Source organism: Felis catus, chromosome E1 (genome assembly GCF_018350175.1).
Source record: "Felis catus isolate Fca126 chromosome E1, F.catus_Fca126_mat1.0, whole genome shotgun sequence".
Classification (NCBI taxonomy): Eukaryota; Metazoa; Chordata; class Mammalia; order Carnivora; family Felidae; genus Felis; species Felis catus.
Genome location: NC_058381.1, coordinates 36,038,963 through 36,052,117, shown reverse-complemented (window position 1 = coordinate 36,052,117; position 13,155 = coordinate 36,038,963). Strand labels below are relative to the sequence as shown.

The following is a 13,155-nucleotide window of genomic DNA, read 5'->3' as shown; positions in this document are numbered from 1 at the left end:
CCCCAGCTCTGTGCCTCAGTTTCTCCCTTGAGACATTCTGCCCATGCTTCTAGAGTGAGGAGGCCGCCCCGTGCTAAAACGTTCCCTGAGCTCATGGGGGAAGAACCCACAGTCTCGTGTTCCTTTGCAGCCAGGAGCCGCCCTCCCCGCCCTCCCCCAGAAGGCCTTGCTAGTTGGTGACGCCGGGCCGGCAAGGCAGGGTCCTGCAGGATGAAAGCTTGGAGAAGCCAGAGCAGGAATAATAATGATAATCATCAGCTGCGGGCGGCTTAACCATCCAGGAATGCAAGGCCCCACGCCCTGTGCGCCTCACACCCCAGGACACTCGAAGGGCTCCTCTCCCTTCGTTTTATTGCAGCGATCCCACACTCTCCCATTCCCAGCCCAACCCATTTGGGTTCCCAAGGAGCGCGGTCCAGCCACCGGCTCATCCACCACCCAGGTTCCATGGGAAGATTCCGCTTGACAAGACCCAAGCCAGCAGCCTGGTAGAACGCCCAGCTACTTGGAAACTCGGGCTCCGGGTTTCCCAGAGAAGCATCCTCCTCGCGCCTGGCCCGGAGCCCTTTCCCACAGACCCACCTGCGTCTGGTCACCGTGAGGTCCGGGAGCCTTGCCCGTGTCCGTGCAGCTCTGAATTCAAGGCCTGGCCGGCCCGCAGACTAAGCCGGCAGAGGACCATGGGCAAGTTCTGTTGTGTTTTTGACTTCTCTGGGTTTCCGGCCTCACCTGCCCCCCGAACTTGCCAAGACTCCCCGTGGCTCGCTGAAGCTAAGCCCTGGATCTCGTAGGGCCAGCATGTGGTTGTTTCAAATCTGGTCTGAATCTGATTCTCAACCCTACCTACTCTCTTCACCCTCTAGATGCCAGCCGGAAGTAACCACTAACAGTTGGTCATACATACCCCATGCGTTTCCATTTGGGGCTCCAGTCCCTCTTGGGGAATGTCATTTCCTTCACCGACACCCGGCCAGACCCTCCTAGCCTTCAAAGCCCAAGCCTGAGTTCATTGCCTCCATGAGCACACCTGTCCCCCATCCCACCTGGGCACGCTGGTTCCTCTCCACGTGACGCTCTCAACTCCTGTGCCCGCCTCCTGGGTTGCTTGCGCGCCTTTCTTAACTCACCCCGTGGATCATCACCATGCTGAGGTCTCATTCATCTCTGCGTCCCCATGTGTCCAGCACAGCACCTTGCGCCCGGGGCACCTGCTCAATAAGTGTTGGACATAAACTGTGGCCAATGATCATCCCCCCAGCCCCCCGCCAATCACTTCCCCACGCATATGTGCTTTGCAAAAGTACAAATAGTTATTTTAGCGTAAAAGTTGACGCCTGTGTGTTCCCGCCAGATTCTTCTCGCGTGGGGTGCGGGTACCCCAAGTCTCCCGTGAAGGTGTAAGGTCCGTGGCTTCGAGGTTCGTTTTTAACAAGGGTGGAAGGGTAAGTTCACGTTTCTTTTATGTATTTGCTCGTTTTTTTAGGAAGCTCCACGCCCAGTGTGGGGCTGGAAGTCACAACCCCGAGATCAAGAGTCATAGGCTCTACCGACAGGGCCAGCCAGGCGCCCCGGGTTAGCTCACCTTTCAAATAGTCACCTCGTGGGGCACCTGGCTGCCTCAGTCAGTGGAGCGGGTGACTCTTGATCTCTGGCTTGTGTGTTCGAGCCCCACAGTGGGCGTAGAGATTACTTAATAAAATCTTTAAAAATATATATTTAAAAGGGGCGCCTGGCTGGCTCAGTCTGTTAAGGGTCCGACTTCGGCTCAGGTCATGATCTCAACGGCGCGTGAGTTCGAGCCCCACATCGGGCTCTCTGCTGTCAGCACAGAGCCGGCTTTGGATCTTCTGTCCCCCTCTCTCTCTGCCCTTCCCCGGCTCGTTCTCTCTCTCTCTCTCTCAAAATAAATAAGCTTTAAAATATATATATATTTTTCCAAAAATAGTCACCTTGATAATTACAAATTACAAGTAAGTTCTGTGGCCCTCTTCATGTTAGACCTGATCCAGACTTGCCATTTTCATCTCGTGATGGGGCCTAACAAAGAGCTCATTTGAGAAGCCTCAGCTTTGTCATTTTCTTCTGTGCTGACTTAGGAAGATCTTTATCCTGAGGTTTCTTTGCAGGAAACTTTTTTAACCGCCCCCCCCCCCCCCGTTCATTTTGTGAAGGTTAATTTAAAAAAATTTTTTTAACATTTTATTTATTTTTGTGAGACAGAGAGAGACAGAGCGTGAGCAGGGGAGGGGCAGAGCGAGAGGGAGACACAGAATCCGAAGCAGGCTCCAGGCTCTGAACTGTCAGCACAGAGCCTGACTCGGGGCTCGAACTCACAAACCGTGAGATCCTGACCTGAGCCGAGGTCAGACGCTTAACTGACTGAACCGCCCAGGCGCCCCTTGTGAAGGTTAATTTAGTTTAAGTTCGATAACATGATCCCTAGTGTCATTTAACCAGGTAATGTAAACTGGGATATTCTGTAGTTTTTTGCTTGATTTTGTTTTGTTTTGTTTCGTAGAGAAAGAGAGAGCACAGCAGGGGAGAGGGGCAGAAGGAGGGAGGGGTGGAGAGAGAGAGAGAATATCTGAAGGAAAATGCACGCTCAGCACGGAGCCTGATGCGAGGCTTGATCCCATGACTGTGAGATCACGACCTGAGCCAAAATCGAGAGCCGGGCGCTCAACCTACTGAATCACGCAGGCATCCCTGCTCTGCAGGTGTTCAACCATGATCTGTAAACAGCGAGGGAGCCTTGTCCCCCTCTCTGACACACTCCCATGCTTCCCCCAGGAGACCCTGTACTGTTCTAGCATCCCTAAGTACATCAGCTCACTGAATGGCCCACGGCTCGGTGTCCAGCCCTATGTTAGAATATCAGTGAGGCTTCCTTGACTCAGTCTGAAAGGGGGCTTCTGTGACCCCCACCTCATTTCTATCAGTACATGTGCCAGTTCTACGATCTCCAGCGCCCCCCCTGGCTCTCTCAGCCGCCTCAAGGTCACTTCCAAAACCTTCTTTGTAAAGCCCATTTCTCTCCATTTATTCCCTAAGTCCATTAAGGGCCCCACTAAATGCTCAGTTGCACCGACTAGAAACCACAAACCAGTCCAGTGTCTTTTCTTTCTTTCTCTCTTTCTTTCTTTCCTCCTTTCTTTCTTTCTCTCCTTCTTTCTTTCTTTCCTTATTTCCTTCTCTTTCTTTCTTTCTTTCTTTCTTACTTTCTTTTTCTTTCCTTCCTCCCTCCTTTCTTTCCTTCTTTCTTTTTCTTTCTTTCCTTCTTTCTTTCTTTCTTTCCTTCTTTCTTTCTTTCCTTCTTTCCTCTTTCTTTCTTTCTTTCTTTCTTTCTTTCTTTCTTTCTCTTTCTTTCTTTCTTTCTCATTCTTTCCTCCCTCCTTTCTTTCTTTCCTTCTTTCTTTTTCGTTCTTTCCTCCTTTCGTTTTCTTTCTTTCTTTCTTTCTTTCTTTCTTTCTTTCTTTCTTCTTTCTTTCTTTCTTTCTTTCTTTCTTTCTTTCTTTCTTTCTTTCTTTCTTTCTTTCTTTCTTTCTTTTTCTTTCCTCTCCTTCTCCTAAGTAGGCTCCCTGCTGGGCATGGAAGCCCAAAGCAGGGCTTGAACTCACAACCCCGAGATCAAGAGTCAGACTGAGCTTAACCGACTGAGCCACCCACGTGCTCCAAACCAGCCCAGTTTCTAAGGGCCTTGACCATTGCTAACCGGTCGGCCTCCCTGCCACTGTGCTCTTCCCTTCCTCTGTGCCCTCCACATTTCTGCCAGAGAATCTTCCCGACACACGTCTGATTTGGGCCTCCCCTCTTTCCTAGCCTCTCCTCTTGCCTCCTGCCGATAGGACCAAGTATGAACTCCTGGCACACGGTTGCAAGGCAGGCCCTGCTGACCTTTCCAAATTGGTCACCCCGCCAACCACCTGGGAGCTGCCATCTTGAATACCATGTTCCTTCTTACCATAGCTTTGCGCGTTCCCTCTTCTCGGCCTGCTGAACTGTATGACTTAACCTTCAAGGCCAGCACTCCGGGCACCTTCCAAACACTGAGGGCAGAGAGAATGCACTCCGTCTCTCTCTGCACCTTGGCGCTTGGTGCGAAACTCTCTTGTATTACGCTGGAAGGTGATTGCTCGGCGGTTTGTATCCTCCCCATGATGGTGGATCCTGAACACCTGGACGCATATCTCATTTCTGTCTATACCCTCCTTCCCCTGCTCCCTCCCAGCCTGAGATGGTGGCAGTCTCTCTGGAAAGGGCTGTCCCATTGACCTGAGGTGTCAGGCACTTTTTTCCTATTGTCACCTGGACCGCCCCCTACCGCACCCCCAACACCCAACACTCAGAAAGCAAATTTCTAGGCGCCGGGTACTGTTCTAGCATCCTTAAGTACATCAGCTCACTGAATTCTGACCGCAAGGCCATAAGGTTGGCACTTCCGGCATCCCTGTTTCATAAATGAGGCAGTCCAGGGTCACATGGCGAGTAAGGAGCAGAGCCAGGGGTCCACCTCTGCCTCCTGGGTCCAGAGCCCTGACTGTGACCTCTACAGCCTAGGGTCAGTGCTGTGTGAGACCTCACTCGACCTCGCTGTTCTCGCTTTTCCTCGACAAGAGTGGCTGCTGTTCCCAAGGCCAGCTGAACACCCTTCCACCCTGCGCAAGGCGGAGGGACAGGTGGCTCGGGTAGCTCTCTCCCCACTCCCCCCCCAGACAGATGACGCGCATGACTATCTCCCCGCCGTCCATGGGGGAAGCCCTCTGCCGGGTTCACTCCATTCCTGGACCAGGGCTCTTTGGGGAGATCTGAACATTGGTATCAGCGGGGTGCCATCACTTCTCCGGGAGGGCCCACAGGAGCCATGCCCATGACCCCAACGCCTGCCCACCAGCCCCTCGGGCACCTGGAGGGGGTTCCCCACCTCTTCTACCTGATCAGCTTCCGGCCATTAATAACAGCTCATTATCCTTCTCCGGGGCTCTTTGTCTACTCTGCCTGCCTCCCCACGCTTCCTTCCTGTTCTTTTTCTTTACAAGACTGGGTATTTTTTTTTTAATTTTTTTTTCAACATTTATTTATTTTTGGGACAGAGAGAGACAGAGCATGAATGGGGGAGGAGCAGAGAGAGAGGGAGACACAGAATCGGAAACAGGCTCCAGGCTCTGAGCCATCAGCCCAGAGCCTGACGCGGGGCTCGAACTCACGGACCGCGAGATTGTGACCTGGCTGAAGTCGGACGCTTAACCGACTGCGCCACCCAGGCGCCCCAAGACTGGGTATTTTTAACCTGAGGTTTTTGCTCACCTCTCACTGTCCCGTTGGGACCGGGCAGGGCTGCTGGCGAGCTGGAGGGCTGGGAGCGGTTTGCCCACCTTGGAGGCCGCAGTTGCGTCCCTCGCTGCTGGCTGCGGGCCTAGCCCTCACCCTTCCCCACCTCTGTTAAGCTCTCCCTCCTCTGCTTCTGGAGGAGACACCGCGAACCGGCCACGGGTTGAAGCTTTGGAAACTGGACAGGACACACAGGGAGCTGAGCTCAGCCCCGAGGTGTTGTGGGGTGGGGGGGGAATGCCGTGAAGACCATATGCAGAGCCAGGTAAAGGTCAAGGAGGCCTAGAATGTCGCACGTCCCCAGAACAGCCACCAGGGTCATCTCTCAGTCCGCCTGTGTGACCCGCATTATTGATGCCCTTTGGAGGCCTGAGGGGACCTTCAAGGATTCTCTCAGCTTTGGAGGTGCAGCGCAGAGAGCTCCCCACTCCCTCCCCGTCCTCCTCGAAACTTCTCGAAGGTCTCTGCTCCCAGGAAGCCCTTTGTGCTTCTAGTTCTCCTTACCTCAGCCCTCAGCCTGGCCCACCGACCATCCTCCACTCTGTCCTCACCCGCTGGTGTCCAGCCCCCACCCCTCTCAACGTCTCAACGCTTCTCTGCACCCCAGGAGCGAAACAGAGAAACTTTTGTTTTGAAGCTTCAGTAACGGCAAAGGGGAGATAACTGGGCTTTCGGGGTTTTGTCGTAATTGCTGTTGGTTTTGAAGTTCAGTGTCTATACCCGGCTTTCTTTAAAAAAAAAAAAAAAAACAAAAACAGAACAGCTAAACAGCAACTAAACAAATTAATATCAGAGATTTTTTCTTTAATGTTTTATTTATTTTTGAGACAGAGCATGAGCAGGGGAGGGGCAGAGAGAGAGGGAGACACAGAATCGGAAACAGGCTCCAGGCTCTGAGCCATCAGCCCAGAGCCTGACGCGGGGCTCGAACTCACGGACCGCGAGATTGTGACCTGGCTGAAGTCGGACGCTTAACCGACTGCGCCACCCAGGCGCCCCAAGACTGGGTATTTTTAACCTGAGGTTTTTGCTCACCTCTCACTGTCCCGTTGGGACGGGGCAGGGCTGCTGGCGAGCTGGAGGGCTGGGAGCGGTTTGCCCACCTTGGAGGCCGCAGTTGCGTCCCTCGCTGCTGGCTGCGGGCCTAGCCCTCACCCTTCCCCACCTCTGTTAAGCTCTCCCTCCTCTGCTTCTGGAGGAGACACCGCGAACCGGCCACGGGTTGAAGCTTTGGAAACTGGACAGGACACACAGGGAGCTGAGCTCAGCCCCGAGGTGTTGTGGGGTGGGGGGGGAATGCCGTGAAGACCATATGCAGAGCCAGGTAAAGGTCAAGGAGGCCTAGAATGTCGCACGTCCCCAGAACAGCCACCAGGGTCATCTCTCAGTCCGCCTGTGTGACCCGCATTATTGATGCCCTTTGGAGGCCTGAGGGGACCTTCAAGGATTCTCTCAGCTTTGGAGGTGCAGCGCAGAGAGCTCCCCACTCCCTCCCCGTCCTCCTCGAAACTTCTCGAAGGTCTCTGCTCCCAGGAAGCCCTTTGTGCTTCTAGTTCTCCTTACCTCAGCCCTCAGCCTGGCCCACCGACCATCCTCCACTCTGTCCTCACCCGCTGGTGTCCAGCCCCCACCCCTCTCAACGTCTCAACGCTTCTCTGCACCCCAGGAGCGAAACAGAGAAACTTTTGTTTTGAAGCTTCAGTAACGGCAAAGGGGAGATAACTGGGCTTTCGGGGTTTTGTCGTAATTGCTGTTGGTTTTGAAGTTCAGTGTCTATACCCGGCTTTCTTTAAAAAAAAAAAACAAAACAAAAACAGAACAGCTAAACAGCAACTAAACAAATTAATATCAGAGATTTTTTCTTTAATGTTTTATTTATTTTTGAGACAGAGCATGAGCAGGGGAGGGGCAGAGAGAGAGGGAGACACAGAATCCGAAGCAGGCTCCAGGCTCTGAGCTGTCAACACAGAGCCCAACGGGGGGCTCGAACTCACGGACCGTGAGATCATGACCTGAGCCAAAGTCAGAAGCTTAACCGACTGAACCACCCAGGTGCCCCTGAGATTTTTTTTTTTTTTTTTAAAGCAACTGACGGTGACTCACTACAGGCTGCTGGGCCCACAGCTAATGTTCTCTAAAGTAAGCGATAGTCTTAATGATTGCCCGGGGCATCGCCACGTCCTACTGGGCTCTGAGTCACCGCCAAGGATCAAATAGCTTCAGCTTTGTTTTTCTGTGGACCGCCGTCTTGAAAATTCTAGTTCTTTAAAAAAAGAGTGCCCCTGTGTAACACACCTACTGATTGAAAGTCTTGGAACCAATTCTCCGCGTGGCCTTGAGGCCTTGCTGATGAGACAGAATACCTGTACCTCTCATCTCCAGCCTCCGCCCCAGCCCCCCCCCCCCCAGGCCACACCTCTGCTTCACACTCTGCTGACTGTCCCCACCCCTCCCTCCAGTGGAGCCGGCCCAAGGTCCCAAGTAGCGATGCCTTCTGGCCCCACTGAACTGTGGCTGCAAACTTGTTTTCCATCTCCTTTGTCCCTGGCACCTCTTTAGGATTTGGTCCCCCGTTCAGTCTATAAACAGTTCTTGGGCGTCACCCATGGGCAGAGAGAGACAGGTTGGGTGGGTACTGGGATAAGGCAAAAAAAAAAAAAAAAAAAAAAGAATATATATATATATATATATATATATATATATATATATGTCAATGCTCCTTCCAGGGAGAAAACTCTCCCACCACAAACCTAGACAGTTGCTCACTACAGATTCAAGAGAACTCCATCTCAGAACGAAGGGGGTGAGGGGGGGGGGGAAACCCAAACACGCTGGGATTTATCAGAACTTCCCGAAGGGGACAGATCTCAGCCTAACTTTGACTGTCAATAAGGCTGTCCCAGCTGGGCACATAGGTGCACAGAGAGGGTGAGCCCATCCTGGCAGTGGGACCCAGAATTCCCCGGCCACCTCTGCCAGGAAGCTGCCTTAGGAATCCTGAGCTGCCCCTTCCCCTCCGGCTAACTGGGTGATAAGGACGGGGGGGACCAGCCCCAGCAAGGAGGAAGTGGACTGGCTTCCTGTTTGTTTGTGAATCTCAGAGCAGCCCCGTGCAGTCATGAACACCAGCTAAGCAGAGCACCCAGCTAAGCAGAGCAACCTTGGCCTGAGCCAAGAGCTCCAGGGAGCCCGTCCGCCAAGCCAGCAAGCCCTCAGCCAGCTGGGAGATGCAGGGACTCTCTCCCAGGACAGCCATGCTCAGATGGCAAGCCCCGTTAGCAGTTAGGCCAGCTTGGCGGGGACAGGAGGTGAAGTAATGACTTCCCTAAAAAAAGCCAAGAGTCACACATTCATAATATGAGGCCTCTGAGCAGCTTGGGGGTGGGCGTGGGGGGCTCCAGCATCGTTATCCCTCGACCCACCCCCACCCCCACCGCAAATTACTCCCAAGGACCCTGGGCACAACTCTGTTGCCCTCTGGGGAAGTCTTGTGCAAAGATCACCAATCACCGCGTCCTTTAAAAAAAATCAGGCAGCACGCACCGCGGTTTTGTTTGCAACAGCAAAACACATGCAAAGCACCACCTAGTCGTCCAAAAGCCAACCGGTTGACAGCAAAACTTAGTAGATCCACGCCAGGGAAAACGCCGTAGCCATTCGAAAGAACGGAGTGGATCGGTCTATGCCACTGCGGGGAGAAGGGCAAGACATTTCCAGGAATGAAAACAGCAAACTGCAGAAAACCGTGTGATCCCTTTCGTGCAAATAATGAGACGAGCAGAGGGCACGTCCCCACAGGCTGACAGATAGATGTGCTGCTGAATGCACCGTCTCCCTTCTCGAGAGAAATTTAAGCAACCCGCACCAGGGGCCATTTTGAGCGAGAGGAACTGGGAGGACAGTGGTGGGAAGGCTTCACTTTTTTCATTATTTATCTTACGGTGCTGTTTCCGTTTTTCAAGTTAAGGTTTATATATTTCGAAAAGATTACCTCGGGCAGTGGAATTCGGGTCCGTTCCGTTTCCCTCTTTACACGTCTCTGTATCGTTTCGAATAAAACGTGCTGGGGCGCCTGGGTGGCTCAGTCGGTCGAGGGTCCGACTCGATTTCCGCCCAGGTCTTAATTGTGCGCGTTCCCGGGTTCGAGCTCTGGGTCGGGCTCTGTGCTGACAGCGCGGAGCCTGCTCGAGGGTCTCTCTTTCTGCGCCTCCTCTTCTCGTGTGTGTGCTCTTTCTCAAAATAAATAAACTTCTTTTTTTAATTTTTTTTCCAACGTTTATTTATTTTTGGGACAGAGAGAGACAGAGCATGAACGGGCGAGGGGCAGAGAGAGAGGGAGACACAGAATCGGAAACAGGCTCCAGGCTCTAAGCCATCAGCCCAGAGCCCGACGCGGGGCTCGAACTCGCGGACCGCGAGATCGTGACCTGAGCTGAAGTCGGACGCTTAACCGACTGAGCCGCCCAGGCGCCCCTCAAAATAAATAAACTTTAACCAAATTAAATGAAATTACATTTAAAAAATTGGGGCGCCTGGCTGGCTCTGTCGGGAGAGCGTGCCAGTCTTGATCCCCGGGTCGTGAGTTCGAGCCCCACGTTGGGTGTAGAGATTACTAAAAAAATAAATAAATAAACTTAAAAAAAAAGAAGTATTGAACCACTAAGTCTTATCTTTAAGGCAACTGAAAGAATCTGGCAGTGAGCATTTACGAGCTGAAACAGAGCCTGGATGGCAGATTCTTCGGGAAAATTTATGGGAGAAGTGGGGGCGGGGGAGGGGGAACGCTCTGCTTTAAGATCCGTACCCATCAGTGACAGACAGTGTCGCCCGTTCTGCATTTCGCCTTGTGGATTCCTTGCGGCAAACGTCTGAGCTGTCTCGGGCTTCCTTCCAACCCCTCCCTCCCCAGCTTCGTCCCCCATTTCGCGGCCTCCTCATTTAGCTGTTGACCCACGCCGAAAATAAGGAAGAGAACTCTGAAGGGAGAAGACAAACAATGTAAGGCACTTTGATACACGTGACCTGATCGTCTGTCATCTGGACCGAGTGGCAGCAGCCTCTGTATAAAGGACCCGTATCTGACTCATCTTCTGATCCCAGGACTGAGCACAGTAGGTACTCAGTAATCACCGGGGGGGGGGGGGGGGGGGGATGTTGAACGAATGGAGCAACTTGTGTGTCAATTCCGAACTTGCTCTTTGCAGGTCTGTCTGCTCCGCCTCATGAGTGTTTTGAGAAATTGAAAGGAAACCCCCGGAACCTCGGAAAGAGACCCTGTCTGAGGTCTCCCTTGTTGTTTCATTAATTCAGCAACAACGGAGCGAGCTGCCCAAATTGACCTCAGGCTGCCAAGGCCTGAGGACCCAGTTCCCCGGGAGCCTCCCGGGTTTAAGAAAGAGGTAAAGCTGAGCTGGGTGGCTGTCTCCCACGTGGCCAAGAGGGGTAGCAGCCGTTTGGCTGGTGGTTGGGCCGGGACACGTGGTATATTTACAGCCACAGATGCCCCCGGGGGTTCCGTATCAGGAAGCCGTCTGCAAAGGGTCACCTCGACCTGTGGACTTATCCTCGGACCTGCCGCTGTTGGCCTCCTAGTCCCTTCCCCGAGGTCTTTTCCTGAATGTCTTGTACTTGCCCACAAAGCCTGGGGTCTGCGGCAGTAGGCTGGTTGCTGCCATCTGGTGGACAAAAGAGGCCATGGCCTTCCCAGGCTGGCCTGAAACCCGGGAGCTGAAAGGAACCTTTGACCACGGACCTTCCAGGACCCTGGGTGTCAAAGTTTTGCAGCCACGGAACACTTCCCTCAAACGACAGCAAGGACCAAGGTGACAAATGCGCTGCTGTGGCTGTAGCAGGGGAAGGAGGGACTCGGAGCCCCACTGGACCTGCCGGACACTCCCCCAAGCTCAACTGGTAGATTCACTTCCGCTGTCATTGTAAGGATGGGAGAGTGGAACCTTGAAGATCAGAAGCTACTCGTGCAGGGGCGCCTGGGTGGCTCCGTCGGTTGCGCGTCCCAACTCTTGATTTCGGCTCAGGTCATGATCTCACCGTTCATGGGTTCAAGCCCCGAGCCGGGCTCTACACTGACAGCACGGAGCCTGCGTACGATCTACTCTCTCCCTGGCTCTCTGCCCCTCCCCCATTCATGCAGGCACTCTCTCTTTCTCGAAAATAAAGAAATAAACATAAAAAAACAAAGAAGCTACTTGTGCAGACAGTGGCATAGCAGACTAAAACACAGGGCCCTTGTGCCAAACATGCTTTGGCATTTGCCCGGCCAAGCTGCACCGTCAACCTCAAACAAGGGCCCCACACGGCTTCCTGAGTGCTCAGCCAAGCCGCCTGTTCCAAGACATCTAGGCTCCTGGGGAGGAGAAGCCCAGAACCCAATTCTTCCTGCATCTTCTTGTTTGAATCAAACCGGGGTTGGACCCATGATGATCCCTATGTCCCCTTCTCCATAGCCAGCATGGAATCAGGGCACAGAGATGCCCATTGCTGTCTCCGGATTCCAAAGAAGCTTCCTGTTCCCTGACATTGGGAGAGCCAGGCAGCCCCCTAGAACACAAATAGGAAAGGCAACAAGAATAGTTTGAGCATCTGTGCTCAGAGCTCTGTGCAAAGCATTTTCACGTCCGCCATTTCATTTACTCCTCAACAACACTGCAGTGTGGATATTCATTTCCTCAGGGTTTTTTTTCATATTTTACTTATTTATATATTTAAGTAATGTCTACACCTAACACGGGGCTCCAACTCACGACCCTGAGATCAAGAGTCGCATGCTCTACCGACTGAGCCAGCCAGGTGTCCCCATTTCCTCAGGTTTTTAATAAGGGGGGGGGGGGAGGATGCTTGATGTATTTAGGTAAGCTACCCAAGGTCTCCCAAGCTAGTAAATGGCAGAGTCAGAATCCAGTCCCAAATCGTTCTAATTCTAGAACCCACGTTCTTTCCAGTAAATGGGGGTTGCTTCCTGGAGCAAGAGATCTAGGAAGTCGGGCCCAGCCCAGAGTTCCATTGTATCAGTCAGGATCGCTGCAGTTCCCTGGCATGGAGAGCCTCACGAAAGAGAAGACATTGTCTCTGCCTCCCACCTGTGATAGTCTAGCTGGGGATAAAAGTAAGCTTGTGAAAGTGATGAAGATTTCACACGCACTCACCGACTTGTGAGTGCCAAGAAGGATTGACAGGACAAGGAGCCTCAGATCGAAAACATCTGGAAGCTAGAGATGGGATGGAAACCGCACTAGACAGGGAGCCCGCATTCCTGGATCCCACCCCTGGCTTTGCCACCAGCATCCAGTGGGACGCTGGGCAAGTCCCCTCATGCTCTTCACCTAAATGAAGGGGTTGTCCCTGAGGATGTGAAAGCCTCCTGCTCAGTTCTACACTGTTGTGGTTTCAGTGGGGGCGGAGTTAGGGAAGGGACCCTGAAGGAAGTGAGTGTGGGACAGGATCTTGAGGAGGGGAGGGCTAGGGACATGGGAGAGGGAAATGCTCACACTGACAGGTTGGTAAAGTCAAGCAAGGACAGGAAGCAGTTGCTAGCTAGAGACGGCGAGCTCATCTGCTGTCGGACGCCTGGTAGAGATCAGGTTTGGCACAATCCACAATGAGTAGCATCTGCGGCTCTTTGGGGATCTCTGGTTATCCAGGATAGATGTGGCCTTAACCAAGAGACTTTCTCCACCCAGTGGCTGAAGCTCCCAGAGGCCCCGTTTCTGGGAGTTATTGTGCACTGGGCTCCCTTTCTTGACTGTGGCCTCTCCTAGCTTTGGAAGGACTGTCCAGCAGCAAATCCCTCCTGGAGGGAAAGGAAGTACT

At 52.9% G+C, this 13,155-nt stretch overlaps 1 long non-coding RNA gene across 1 annotated transcript; it reads left to right on the top strand.

Annotated features, from left to right (window-relative positions):
- Positions 1-313: 313 nt before the first annotated feature.
- LOC123382008 lies at positions 314-12,074 on the top strand. The gene is made up of 3 exons (XR_006589729.1): positions 314-1,442; positions 10,238-10,439; positions 10,533-12,074. It is a non-coding gene; the product is annotated as an uncharacterized LOC123382008 (long non-coding RNA).
- Positions 12,075-13,155: the final 1,081 nt, after the last annotated feature.